The sequence below is a fragment of the Sciurus vulgaris genome, assembly GCF_902686455.1.
Source record: "Sciurus vulgaris genome assembly, chromosome: 5".
Taxonomy (NCBI): domain Eukaryota; kingdom Metazoa; phylum Chordata; class Mammalia; order Rodentia; family Sciuridae; genus Sciurus; species Sciurus vulgaris.
Genome location: NC_136465.1, coordinates 26,721,776 through 26,735,654, shown reverse-complemented (window position 1 = coordinate 26,735,654; position 13,879 = coordinate 26,721,776). Strand labels below are relative to the sequence as shown.

The following is a 13,879-nucleotide window of genomic DNA, read 5'->3' as shown; positions in this document are numbered from 1 at the left end:
AAAGAAGAGCCACTGTTTTATTCTTACAAACATGTGAAATCAAATAGAATCACACCATAAATGTTTTTGTAAAGATATTCTTGAACTTTTCTGCATGAGCTGACACAAACAAAAGTTAGAGAATGTAAAAGCCTGCCATAAAAAAAAAAAAAAAAAAAAAGAACAAATAAACCTTGAATCAAGTGACAGATGTCTCAGTTTGAAGTATATAGTTGGTCTAGTCTGGACTCACTGTTAAGACTTTAAGTATGAGATGGAGCCAGATAGATGTAAAATTCACTCCATATCCTATGTAGTGTGTGGGGTAATGATGTCTATTAAAATGTATACCATACTCATTTCTAAATGGAATTTTAGTTCATTTTTTTCTTCTTTCACCTTTCCTTCCTTCCTTCCTTCCTTCCTTCCTTCCTTCCTTCCTTCCTTCCTTCCTTCCTTCCTTCCTTCTTTCCTTCCTTCCTTCTTTCCTTTATTCCCCCCTCTTTCCTCCTCTCTCTCTCTCCTTTCCTTTCTTTCTTTCCTCCTCTCTCTCTCCTTTCCTTCCTTCCTTCCTTCCTTCCTTCCTTCCTTCCTTCCTTCCTTCCTTCCTTCCTTCCTTCCTTCCTTCCTTCCTTTCTTTCTTTCTTTCTTTCTTTCTTTCTTTCTTTCTTTCTTTCTTTCTTTCTTTCTTTCTTTCTTTCTTTCTTTCATAATGGAGAGTGAGTCCAGGGGTGCTTTACCACTAAGTTACATCCCCATTCCCTTTATTTTTAATTCTGATACAGGGTCTTGCTAAGTTGCTGAGGATGGCCTCAAACTTGTGATCCTCCTGCCTCAGCCTCTGATTCGCTGGGATTACAGGTGTGCATGATGATTCTGGGCTCAATTTTAGTTAACTCTACCAGCTCTTCTTTGTTGACTTCAAGTGTCTTAATTTAAGAATTATTTCAAAAAATTCTGTGTAATACAACTTAAATTTGTGAAACTTTACCTTACAATGAAAAGTCTGCATCCCAAATACTAAACATATTAATTGTTGCAAACACAATGCAAGATAGGTGTTGTTTTTAAAAGAAAAAGTCTCAAATATCCAATAAATTTTAACTAAATTAATCATATTTAATTGAGCAGTTCCTGTGTGCTAGCCTCTGTTCTCATGGCCTCACATACATGGTCACACCTCAGCCTTACAACAAATACATGAGTTAACTAGCATTATTACCAAATTAGGCAGACAGAAAGAGCCATGGCCAGGACCGGGGTTCAGGGCTCCTTGATTTCAAAGCTGGGTCCTTAGTGAGTGGGATATTATAAAATATTAGGTTATTTTCTTGAAATATATCCTTCTTGTTCCTGAAATTCATCTGTCTTTGCAAAACATCACTAGCCACAAGATTATTATGTGACACAAACATGCACATACAGTGTATACATGCAAATGTACACATACTACCTCACTGTTCATATGCTACCAACAATAAAATTCTCAAGGCAGAAAAGGACGATTAACTGATTTCATAGTAAAAACTACACAAATGGTATAGAATCAAATCAAATAGCAAATGCAATAGAAACAGCATTTGTATAAGATGCTTAATGAAAATCTTATAGAAAATTGTTATTTTTTTGTTTTAATGACTTTTCAACCATCAGATAATATGCTATTATGAGAAAAAAAAAAAAAAACACATGAAATCAAAATGTTCTGATTCCCAACAATGCTGCTAGGAATTGGAAATCATTGTTATGTACATCCTAATGTAGTTTTATTCTTCCTTCTTTGCCACATAGATTTATTTCTTCAATCCAAGTATCAGAACATCATGGAAACATTCAATAATCATAATATTAGATATTATATCCATTTCTTTTGCCACAATAATACTGCATAACTAAACACACCAATGTGCAGTGACTTAGGCCAACAAGCATTTATTCTCCTCCTCATAAGTCTGCAGGTAGATGATCTAAGCTGTATTTCACCATTCCCTCTGCCTCAGGTTGTGTTGCTTTGGCTTTGCTCCAAGACTGAGTTCTGATCTCTGTATGTGAGTATTTGGGATATAGACCAAAGGGGCAGGGACTACCTGGGGATCAATGGTTGTCATTACAAATAACCAAGGTACAGAAGCCAAACCAAATAACACCAGAACATGTAAAGTCTCTGCTTTTGTTATGCCCATCCTATAATCCTATCAGCCAAAGCCAATCACATGGCTAATCTCAGCATATGTGTGAGAATAAAAGTATATTCTCTCCACAATGAGACAGGAAGACAAGGGACACTTATTGAATGTTAACAACATAAACTATCACAAACTAAGCTTGATATAATGCAGGTATCCTTAGAAATAACTTGAAAACAGGAAAGGTTTCCTCTTTTTATTTTAAATATTAACAAGTAATAAATGACATTCATCATTACTCCAGTTCAGCATAGGGAAAACTTTGTAATGAGGTTGTAACTACTACCGTCTGTTTGCTTCTAGCTGATAAAGAGATTAAGACAATAATAACATATGTAAAACTTGGGGGAGAGAGGGATTAAGGATGCTCAATGAAATGGAACTGCTGACTGCATCTGAAATTCATAGAAGCATTATAAAATGACACCAGCAGTGGAACTAAAAACGAAACAGACTTCAGTAATTTCTTACATGAAGCCTCAGACTGCACTGCAACAAGTCAAAAGAGCATGGTTGAATTGTGTGACTTGAACTCAAATGTCTCTGATGGTGCCCAAGTATGTACTGTGTAGTCTAATATCTAGAATATTCTATTTCCAACAATATATGCTTTCCATATTTTCTCCTTTATACACAACATTGTCATGCAATCATTATCCGTATATGATCATTCTTAGATGATATCTTGGAAGAGTAAAAGTACATACAGTCAGTAATCATCCACATAAAATGGGTAAGATGACATTTACAGGGCATTTCACTGTTTTGTTTTACTATAAACATTTAAAGTGGCCTGTTTTTGATGACTCTTAACCTTGCTCTCTATCCTATCTTTCCTAAGAAATTTTAAGTTGCTCATTTGTTGGGGGCTATGCCATGTGGACTTGCCAAGATGGCGCCTGGCAGCCAGCCAGAAGTTGTTTTGATCACATCAGAGGTATGAGTGGGCAGGTGTCCCTGAGTGCTTCTGCTTGTGCCTGCTCATGATTGGGCAGCTGGCTCCTCCCCTGATCTCAACTGGCGTGGCCCCACCCTCCGCCTCCTGGAGGGAATATAAGCGGGCACTAGGTAGAAGGAAAAAAGCAACAGCTAGCAGAAAGAAGCCTCCAGAAGCCACTAGCAGAAAGAAGAAGAAGAAGCAGCAAGCAGAGAAAAGCGACAAGCAGAAAGAGAAGCAGCGAATAGGGCAGCAGCAGAAGGCAGATTGCAGAGCAAAGAACTGAGAACACACCTTTAGGTTGCAGATCACAGACAGGCAGATTGCAGTACGGGACACATCACTAAAGCACCTTAGGTAGACGCACCCTTAGTTCACAGGATGCAGGACGCACCTTTAAGAAGCAGCAGAACTAAGAAGATCTGGATCTCTGAAAGTGTAGTCTCTCTCTCTTAAGCAAAGCCTCTCTCTCTCCTCTCAAAGCAAGTAAGCCTCATTTCCTTATCCTCTATAAACAAGCAAACAAGGAAGGAAGCAACTCAGAAATAGAAGTAGCACAGTTTCCAGTCCGCCACTCATAAAGATCCGGGCAAATTGTTGCTGTGGGCGGTGACAAATATCCGTGGATTTGGTACTGCAAAGAGCCAGTGACACTCATTCCCAAATCCTTCCCTCAGTTTGGAAGATCCTGATCATAGTTACGTTTTTTTAGAGACACCATATAATACAAGGTGGTTGTCTGAAGGACAGGGATCAGGAATCCAGATAAAGAAGGAAGAGACAAGAAGAAGTATCATCTATTTTAAGTATAAATAGACTGGATCAAAATTTATTTCTGAGTGAAAAAGATTTTGAACCAGGGAATCCAGCAACAAACTGAAATCTTATCCATGAATTTGTGCATAATGTTTTCCCTAGGAGAATGAATACCACAGATGGCTTTCATTTGATAGTTAAGTGGGTCTTTGAAACAAACAATAAGAGCTGCTACATTAGAAAAAATAATAAATAATAATTTCTTCATTATGAAACAAGACTGGTTCACACACACACACACACACAAAAAGTGACTGAAGGAGAATCAGGCACAGTCAGAAATAACCAGGTTTTCAGGCAATATTTCCCAGATTTTTCATTTTGTTCTGTACTTCACATAAAAAGCCAATTATGTTAAAAGTAAGATTCACACCATGTTTTCCTAATGATTGATTACCTGGGGCTATTGCTATTTATGAAAATACAATCAGTAGCTGCACAATTATAAGCTTATAAACCATGAACTGAACACTTTTACTGGGAAAGATAAAGCAGAAGCCTATGAGTTTTTGTAAAACAATTAACCAGATTTAACAGAAGTCTTCAATTTGGGTAAAATAAGAGAATGAGAAAGAAAAATTAAATGTGAAAGGAGACTCATTTCTAAATTAAATGTTTCATGTCTTAGATGGCATCAGCTGCTCTCTAGACCATATTAGCATTCCTATAATGATCTCTAATCTTAAAGGTTTATTACCTTAATCAAAAGATTCATTAGATGGAAATATGTTCATTCAAAGTTAAACCTTGTGTGTACTTTTTTTATATTTAAAGCCAATGTGACTTAAAATTCTCTTCATTTATACCTACAAAAATTTGTCACTAAGAATAAAATGGAACTGTGCACAACATATTACTGTCCTTGATTTTAGTTATTATGGAAAATGGAAAGACTTTTTATTTAATTTATAAGTATGTAATTTTTGTATTCCTGGGAATTGAACCCAGGGCCTCACACATGCTAGGCAAGCACTGTACCACTGAGCTACATCCCCAGCCCCAAATATGTGTTCTTTGATCAGTGAAAATTAAAAATTGTCATTATGTTAATTTATCACTTTTAAAATACCCAATCAATAGAATATTTTACTGCATTATTTTTATTTTATATTGAATATGACACAGACACATTAATATCTAGATGTAAACTAGAAATCTTTGAAAAGTTACATTGCAGTTGAATCATTTTGTGAAGATTGTTACGCCTTGACAATTCAGAAATCTGTCTTTATATAATTTTAAATTCATTGAATCCATAGGTGTTAGGAGGACCTATATTAATTGAGGTCATTTCTTAAATTATTCCTAAAGTTATGTTATTTGAGACTATAGCCTAAATATTTACTTCATTTAAAATCTTTGAAAAAAATCATCAAGGTTTTTACAGCATCAGATTCCTGTACATTTCCAGACCTTCATTCAAACAGTGATTTAAGTAAATGAAACAAAGAAAAAGTTACCCACAAAATATTATATGAAGGTTTCATTTCTTCTCTTCCTTTTTTTCTAATTGACTCAATAATTTTATGTGATCATGGGGTACAATATAACATTTTCATATTAAATACATGTTGTACATATGTATAATGTGTAACAGACAGGGTACCTTTGGATTAGGTTTGAGTCATTTAACCTCTTCTAGGTAATGAGCCATGAGCACCAAATCCAGACATCACATGGCATTAAAAGATGGTGAAGCCTCCATCAGAATGGAGCTCTGATTGTGTGGTGTGGAATCCCTGAGTGATTATGTAGAGTAGAAATGCTCATGTGTCTTTCTTGGACATATGACATAAAAAGGAAATGTATTTCTAGCATGATATACCACTGGCTTCTAAGATTTGGGTGCTAATTGCATAATTAGTACTGAAATTGATTGAGAAATAAAGCAGTACTCTAATGAAATTCCTAGACAATGTTGGACTGTCTTAGTAGTTGGGCCCTAGGCTGTAAACAAATTGCTTTGGGATTCTGGAACATTGGTGAGCCATATATACCAACAGCAAAATATTTGGCTCAAGTATTGACTTTATTAAGTTTAATGACAGAACACACATTTGTTGGGGAAAATGCTAAAGGCCAAAAATTAGTAGTGAATTAAGATTGCTACTGATGTTTGGTTAGAAAAATCTTGAGAGTCAACAAGCCTCAATAAAGGAGAATAGAGACATCAGAAATTTGTAATCCTACAAAATTGAGAAAGTTATGGATTTTAAAAGGTTTTAATGAATGAAGGTTTAGTAATGTCTGTACTTATTCAGTTATCTGATTGCTGAGTGTGTGTGTGTGTGTGTGTGTGTGCGCGTGTGTATGTATGTATGTACTTCAGTGGGTAAGATAATTCATCTTTTCTCAGTTTTATAACTTCATACCAAGAGGAACCATATCTAGATCAACTGGCCAGTCTATAGTACACTACACAAATATCTTCAACTTTGAACTATGTGTGATGCCTGGATGCTTCTTAGGATATTTTGGGGGAGATATTGAGAATGTTCCAATAAATGTGAAGTAACAGAAGTAAATGAATATTTATTATATAAAAGGGCAGACTGTGGAAAAAGTAGAAATGCTTACCAAATACTCTTTGGGTTTTCCTAGTTTCTAGTTTACTAACAGATTGGGTGGGGTCACGGGGCTGAGTGCCAATAAAAGTTTTTAAGGAGTGAAGACTTCAAAGAACGTAATGTTATAGACAACATTTTCTCTGCCAGTCTCTCCTGAATTCTTGCTTCATTATTCAGACCCTGTGTTCTGTCTTAGAATATAATTCAGGGGGAGAAGTGTCATTCTAGTCTATGCTTCCTTTGTGCAGTATGCCAATCTCTTTTGATGGACTAAAAAGATGAATCTCAGTGTAGGTATGCCTAAGTCAGATATGAACCTGGTGTCTAAATTAATTCCATAGGAATTATGCAAATTGTATGTTATGTTCTTGTTTTTAGTTGTGTGATTCAATTTTCTGCAGCTCTCTAGTTTTCTTATAAAGCTATCACATTTTCCAAAAAGTTCAGCACGCTGCCTACATTTAATAAACCTATAGATCAACTTGTGCATGAAATATAATAGAAAACACAAATCAAATTGTTTTCAATTCTATATCAAGAGAAAAATCTGCAGTGAATATTTGCTTTCCTAGTTAAAATTTTTATCATCTTGAATAAACTTGATTTTTAATTTTAAATTTTCTTGTAATTATACCAAACTTTGCACACATACAAACTGGACATATGAGCTGTTTGGAAAATATAATTCCATGTTTTAAGTTATGGAAATCCTGTACAGAAATTAGGTAGGTATTGCATCACCCTATTTTTTTAGATGAGAAATTTGAGGTCCAAGGATTTGAAATGACTTACTAAGGGTCAAAGTTCTAATAAATAATGAAGGCTGATTATAACTACTAGTATGAAATCATCTTTTGTATCAGTATCTTATATTGTGATCAGAGAGAAATATAGTAATTTTGATAAATATTAAGAAAAGGTGGAATAAGAAAGAGTAAACATTTTAAAATACCCTACAAATTAACTCTTATTTGTAGAAGAAACAGAATTTTTCTGTGATTCAACATCTAAATAAGCAGCTTTATAAAGGTCCTTCACACCTCAGGAAATTCATGTAGAGACAGTCTGACTTTTATATAGGAGATGAAAATAAGACCTATTTTATACTGCTAGCAACTCAGGGAAAGATCAGAAAATAAAGATAAATGGAAAGGGTATCTTACAAATATACCAATGAAATTTGTCTGATGTGTCAAACAAATCAATAGCAACTTAATACATGTAATTTATTGAGCACTTAGGAAACAGAGTGCTTTTCCTTTCCAAGTAATCTGTATAATCTCTGTAAGGATAGGATGTTATTCCAGTTTCACAGATAGCAAGAAAAACTATTACAAAGAAGATAAATTACACCCTTTAATGTCAAGTAGAGTTACTAGCACATGCATTTTTGGTCATCGTAAAAGCTCTAATTTCTATGCCTAATCTCAGTTCATGTTGCCATGTGGAAATACTTGGCTCTAAAGCAGATCCATCTGCATCTCTTTTCATTTATTTTGAAAACCTACAGGGGAATATTTGTTATCATGACATATGCTTATAAACAATTGCTTTCAAGTATTATACATTACTAGACCCAATTTTTCTGTTAAGTTAGAATGCCTCCAGGGAAATGTTACAATATTAAGTTGCTAGAATGTAAATGCAGTTTCAAAATCAAGATGCTGTAATCAAAGTACAGCTACATATGTTATGGAGCATCTACTGTGGTAAATATTAATCGCCTATCCAGTATTTTTTTCCTTTTGTTTAGAGGAACAAAAATTCATGCTCATTTTCGATGGCAAGTCCCCAGTCCCTAGTGATGAACCCTGTTGAAGTCAATCAGGATTCCCCTGTTCTTTGCTTTGCCAGCCTGTCTCAGCTCTGAACAGTTATGTGATTCAGTTTTGGTTAATGAGAATTAAGTGGAAGTCAGCTGAGGCTGGGGATGAAGGAACTTGTGAAAAATGTGTTCTTTCCTGATGAAAGATTTGAAATGACAGGCACTGCTGCTTTCTTCTCCAACTTCCTGCTGAGAATGTGGCTCTGTTTCTAGAGCTGTGATAGTCATTTTGTGACTTTGAAGCAGTAAGCATTAGGGAAAAGCCAGATGAATCTAGAGATGTCAGCTTTACATGAGATAATCACTTATCATCTTATTTTGCTATATTAACAAAAATACGTTTAAGACTATGAGGTAGGATTTTCTGTTACTTGATGTCAAGTACAATCTTAACCTATATACTTTCTAAATTATGCCTCTGAGAATCATAAAGATATGGGATAGTTCATTTAGGGGTTGTACAAGCAATGAAGGTTTTCATCTTTTCTTATTTGCCTAATACTGAAGATTTACACTGTGTGACATAATCATGTGCCCTATCTATTACCTATATATGTATTATTTTTTACATTGTACCCCATATATGATTTCACTTGGAAAAACAAAGTTTAGCTACTAAAATATTTTAAAACTATGCTCCAAGAAACTACTGTAAATTTCCTTAACCAAGAGTCTGTGAGAATCTGTAATTCTATAAGCTCAGTCTTAGATTTTACCATAACATCATTTTCTAAAGTTATATATTTTATAGTAATTTTGAAAGCATCATATTCAGAATTATTAGGATGACTTCTTTATAATGGACTACATTTCAGAGCTTATATTTGCATTTCCTTTTATAATTAAGTGATATTCAGTGATGCTTTCAAATGGCATCATTTAACTTTCCATGTCATGTATGGTTGTCTTCAGATTACCATTTCTTAATATAAAAATCACACATTTCTGCTATTGCTCGTATTTAATTTACTTTAACTTCTTAAAAGCAAAAACGTCTCATTTGAAGATATTTCTTAATTAGAAGACAATTTCTTAAAATGAACGGCACGGCCCATGTGGTACAGCCCTGCAGAATTTCTGTTGGATATCTCTCATTACTCAGACACTGTCTTGGTAGTTACTAACTTTGTCACAATTCATTAGAAGTAGGGACAACAGAGATAATGGTATATGTTCACCAAGCCTGTTGTTAATCTGCAATTCATTTGGATCCTGTAACTGAGTTTAATGGATTGTGGCAGAAGAGATGCATGCTGTTTCCAAGACTGGCCCACCAACATACATTTTCTCATTCTCTCTCTGCACTCTCTTTCTTCTGCTGGTTTTGCATTGAGAAATAAAGTGAATTTACAGCCACACGACAATGGAGTCACAAGATAGCAATAACCTGAATCGTAGAGCAGAGTTGTCACTTAAACCACAGTTATGCAGGAGATCTGCCCTACTTGGAATATGTAGGCAATGAACACTGCAGGAGTGAGGGATATTTTTAACATGTCAATCTACAAAGAAAGGAAATTTGTGTTTCTTTCTTTTTGTGAGGATTTAGCCTGGAGGCACTTTACCATTGAGCTCCATCCCTGGCTCTTTCTATTTAAAAAAAAAAAAAAAAAAAATGGTACAGGATCTAAGTAGCCGTGGGTCTCACCAAGTTGCTGAGGTTGACCTTGAACTTGTGATCCTTTGTCCAGATGCTGAAATTACATTGTGGATTACAGGTATTTGCCACCATACCTGGCTTGTTTTTTTTTTTTTTTTAATGGTAACTAACTGAATTAGTTATTTATTGCTGTATAAAAAATTGTCCCAAAATTTAGTGGCTCCAAACAACAAATATATTATCTGACAATTTAGTAATCTTGGAGTGGCTTAGCTGGGTAGTTGGGCTCAGAATCTCTCAGGAGGTTAGAACTTCAGTGTCATCTAAGGACACAATAATCAGTGGCCTCTTCTGGAGGTAGACGTGTTGACTTCTAGGGTCACACACCATGAGTGTGTACTGGAGATCTCAGTCTCTTACCAAGAGAGCCTTTATATAGCATGCTTATACCATGGGATCCCCCAGAGTAAGTGATGAGAGAGGAAGACAGACAGACAGACTTAGAAACACAGAGAAAATGAATGTACAGGCACCCAAGGAGTGAGCCACAGTATTTGCAGTTTCAACTTCAAAGTTATACATTATTACTTCTGCTGTACACTATTGGACCCTCACACACTATTATGGTTTGTATATGAGATGGATCCCAAACCTTCTGTGCTATTGCAGGAATGTTTAGAAGGGAAATGATTAGATTATTAGAACTGTAGCCCAATCCCTGCAATCAGTGGAAAATTCCATTTGCTGGATGAATAATTTCAGTAGACTAGTTAGGTGGTAACTATAGGCAGGTGGAGCAAGGCTGTAGGAGGTGGGTCGCTGGGGGTTTGCCTTGTTTCCTTGACTTTCCTTCCTCCTTGCTGCTCCCTGGCTGCTATGAGCTGGGAAGTTTTTTTTTTGCCTTGCCTTTCTACCATGATTATCTGCCTCACCTCAGTCCCAGAGCAAGGGAGTAGACAGACTATGGACTGAATATCTAAAACCATGAGCTCAAAATAAACTTCTCCTCCTCTAAATTGTTCTTTTCAACTATTCTGGTTACAGTGATACAAAGCTGACTGACACATACACCAATCCTGATTCAGGACAGTAGACACTACACAGGAATTTGAATTCCAGGAGGCAGAAATTATTGAGGATAATTTTAGAGGTTGGGTATCTCATGGATATTAAATACCCAGACTACTATAATAAATACAGTAGCAAATGTAAAAAAAAAAAAAAAAAAGGTGCCTAAAATTATCTTGGAACAAAGTACTTCATTTACTCTGTTATCATAAACTAATTTAAAATTTGTAATGTTTTGTCACATTTTTTCTTACTTTATTGCTAGTCAAATTGATGTCCCAAAGTTTAATTTTAAAGAAGCTTAAAATGTGATATGAAGGCAATTTATGAAGTTCAACCATAATGGCAAAATATTGAAGATTCAGCTAACACTTATTAAGTATTTATTTCTTGAGTATTTTTTAAACAATTTGGCTTATAAATAATACTTTCAGATTTTAGTAGGTTCAAGTCTTCTGTTCCTACCTCTCCTTTTTCTTGTTTCATCCAGTCAAATCTGGGGCTCCCTGGTATGCAGCAGGAGTTTATCCTTCCAATTTTTGCCCCATAGCATGGAAGCTATAATCAAATGTTGAGATAAGAGACTCTTCCTCACTGTTACTCAAAGAATTATGAGTTTGGAAGTGGACATCTGATATACCACTGAAAGGTAATTTTGAAAGGGTTGTGCTCACCAGTCCTCTCTAGACTGCAACATCTTTCCAGAAAGGGCCATTATATATACTCCTCATTTCAGTGATTGATTAGGCTTCATGGTAACACTGACCTGGCTTCTGAGAGCCATGGCTCATCAGATTCACTCACACTGTGGCAAATTTGCAGAAGCATTTAGGAAGTAGCATTCTTTATGTTCAAAGTGGATAATTTCTGTTGATGCTAATCCTGATCCCCAACTGCTCCTGCTGTGAGTAATAATTTGAGGTAACAATTATATTTAGCCTTGTCATGATCAACTTAAAGAATACCATGCAAAAGTTGGTCTTGTCTCTCCATATTTCACTTACAGAGATCCAAGGTATAATCCTGGGTGGCCAATCAGATTTTACTATTGTAGGGCTCATGGTCAGAGGTATACTTTGCTGTTTTCTTTATTACTTTTCTATGCAGACTTGGTACAGAAATCAATCTACTTCTCTCTCTTCTTCTCTGGTCACAGTAATTATTTGGGAAATTTGTTGGCTCACTTCGCCTTTAGTTCTTGATTGGAATTACCCAGGTGCTAACAGATTGAATTTCACAGATGAGACAGGGACCTCCAACTAGATCCTTAGGCTCATGACTTTTCTACACAATTTTGTCTATCCTCTCCCTGAAAGGAAGTAAAAAGAGAATTTTCTAAGTTACAAGGGAAAAAAAAAAAAAAAAAACACCTCCATATTTACACTGTTCTTTTGCCCCAGAACACATAACTATGTTCGTGATTTTTACTAATATATACATATTTTATAAACAATAGTACATAGAATTTACATACACAATCTTCTTTTATAAAACCATTCATTAAAACTTATTTTTGTGTGAGGCCTTCCCTGACCTAAAATATATTTAATATATACACCTAAATATATTCAAAGTTCACCATTCCTTATTTTAATTTTTCTTCTTCTTAAGAATGTCACCACGTAGCATGCTATAGTCTTTTAACTTGGTAACACTCTATCTCGCCTTCAAAATATAAACTCTATGAAGACAGGAATATTTGACTTTTTTCACTACTATAGTCACAGAATTCAGAAAGCAGCTGACATATAATAGGCATTCAATAAGCATATGTCAAAGAAATAAGTCAATGTTGTATGCATTGGAGGGCTTTTCAATTAATCTTCAGGTGTTTCCCAGGCATGCTGATGGTGAGCCAAGATTTTGTCCTTTAGCTCTGAGGGCACTGGAGCATAAAACTGCACAGTCTCCCCTGTATATTCCAGTGTGCTGTACATTTCCACCTCCAAACCCAACATATGCAACGAAGTGAAAAGGGTTAGAAAGCACTAGCAATGTTTTTAGCCTATGCCATCCTCATTTTTCAAAGTTCTGCTCTTTCACAGAACAGGTGAAAGACAATTTCACAGAAAACCTTCAGGTGGGACCTTTAATCACAATTATCATTATCAAATAAACCAATACACAACTCATTTGGAGCTTATGTCTAAGGCCGTCAAACAGATGACAACTGCATCCTGATACAGTAATTGCATTACCAGCCTCCTCTGATATTTACAAACTACTCAAACTGCATTAGTGGTTTGTGATATCACCAATACCAATTGATTTAATCTCATTTTTCCCTTTAGTCATCATGTATCATTTTCTATAATAAGAACTCACCCCATAGTGCTTATATAAATCTTCACCAATTTCATACTACATTGAAAGCCCTTCGTTCCTAATGCAACTACTTCATCAGCAGATACACACTCATGTTTGCTGACTAAACATATTCAGATTCGCATATTAAAGATGAACAATTAAAATTAAGCAAAAGAAAAAAGTCAAATCAGGTTTTCCTTTAAGGATGGCATAGTTCATTTCATCTGGAATAACTCTGCCACAATCTGTGACCTTTCATACCTTAGGATCCCTTCAAATGTATCTTCCTTTGCCCCAAATGAAAAGCCACTCTTTCATTTATTTAGATTCATAACAATTGTGATGCTTGCTGTGCTGTTATGTAACAATTAAGATATTTTATTTCTTATAGACTTTGTTGGTATGAAGAGTAAGAGAAAAAAATCAATGTGTCACAACATCATAAAGCAACCCAGAAAATAAAGTGAGAGATAAAAGAGCCAATAAAAAAAACCAATACAATTAACTGATGGTGTTTGAGCTTCCATGCATATCACAGTAAATTCAAAAATCAGATGTCTTTTTATGTTATGGCTTTGGGTAGCTTTTTTGAGA

General features: G+C 35.2%; 1 protein-coding gene and 1 pseudogene across 2 annotated transcripts in view; both read right to left on the bottom strand.

Moving 5' to 3' along the window:
- The window catches only part of GALNTL6 (polypeptide N-acetylgalactosaminyltransferase like 6), a 1,118,676-nt gene that overhangs the window by 567,637 nt on the left and 537,160 nt on the right, over nt 1–13,879 (bottom strand). The gene's annotated exons all lie outside the window — the stretch shown is intronic.
- Nucleotides 1–13,879, bottom strand: part of LOC306662166 (angiopoietin-2-like) — a 75,321-nt pseudogene that overhangs the window by 52,279 nt on the left and 9,163 nt on the right. The gene's annotated exons all lie outside the window — the stretch shown is intronic.